This window comes from Austrofundulus limnaeus, unplaced genomic scaffold, assembly GCF_001266775.1.
Source record: "Austrofundulus limnaeus strain Quisiro unplaced genomic scaffold, Austrofundulus_limnaeus-1.0 Scaffold434, whole genome shotgun sequence".
NCBI lineage: Eukaryota > Metazoa > Chordata > Actinopteri > Cyprinodontiformes > Rivulidae > Austrofundulus > Austrofundulus limnaeus.
The window spans coordinates 139,837-141,191 of record NW_013952836.1 but is presented as its reverse complement, the minus strand read 5'-3'; positions in this window follow the sequence as shown (position 1 = coordinate 141,191).

Genomic DNA, 1,355 nt, shown 5'->3' with positions numbered 1-1,355 from the left:
TAAGTATCTGTACTTTCTACTCCACTACATTTTACATTAAGTATCTGTACTTTCTACTCCACTACATTTCTGTTATTACGTTGAATTACAAAGTGCATTCATGTCATATCACATTGCCTTTTTTGTTTGTTTAGTTTGAAAGTAATCAGTGGCGAGAGAGGGGGGGATTTCTCTAATTGGTCCATTGAAGCACTGCAAAGCAGGAAAGTACCATTAGACCCTCCTTTTAAAAAGAAAAACAAAAGCGGAGCGATTCTGCATCACCTGGAGCAGCAGCAGCAGCAGCAGCAGCATGCCCACAACAGAGGAAATGTGCCACTCAGCCTTATTTATTCAAGTTAACTGGTTCAAAAAAGGACTTGTTCAGGTTTGATAAAGGACGATGGTGGTGCTTCTGTTGTCACGATCTGTGATGATGCACAGAATCACACCAAGTGTGAACAGTGTCACAGAGGGTCAACACAAACTGCAGCTTTGTTCACTGAAATCGCACACCATTGATGTTTTTAAGATATACACAGGCACACTTCATAATATTGTAGACCATTAGGGAATACATTAAGCAAGTACTTTTAATATGTAAGTACTTTTAAAAGCAAGTACTTACTTACTTTTCCTCAAGTAAAAATGTTGATGTGGTACTTGAGTACATTTTGTCTGTTTATTTGTACTTTTACTTAAGTACAGTGTTTGAGTACTTTCTCCACCACTGATCTAAAGACACTTCATTTTTGTGTTTGACGAGGTAGAAGGAGCAAATATTTCACTTCTTGTTAAAATAGTATTTTAAATAGCTGCATGTAGCTCAGTGGAGCTTCATTGTTTTTCAGTCATATTCCAGTTTATCTGTGAAATAAAATTTATTTTGATTCGACTGAGATGAAATTCTATGACTTTAAACACACAAGTCATCTGGTGCAATATCAGGTCAGTCGTCTCAGGACCAGAAAGTCACAAGTTCAGTTTCCTGCCACGCCCACRTGTTCCCTTGAGCAAGACCTCTAACTGTATCTCACCTGTGTGATGGGTTCAATGCAATTATAGGAGCCATTTGTAGTTCTTGGTGTTCTGGGTATAGTTTGGGTTTTTCTTATTTTGTTTTCATAGTTCAGTTTGGTTTGGTGGCAGTGTTTGTTTATGGTTTGACACTTTGACCTATATTTTTGCTCTACCACTGCTGGTGGTGTGGAGGGGAAATCTGTATAGGTGGCAAGGTGAGAAGGAAAGGTGAAGGGTGTAGGGAGGTCACACGGTTTTTACCGCTCTCTGTTAAAATGCTGGTTAACCTCTCTCATATTCACATTTTACCAAAAGCTGCCATAGACCGCCACTCTGGACTTTGTAACATTTAATAA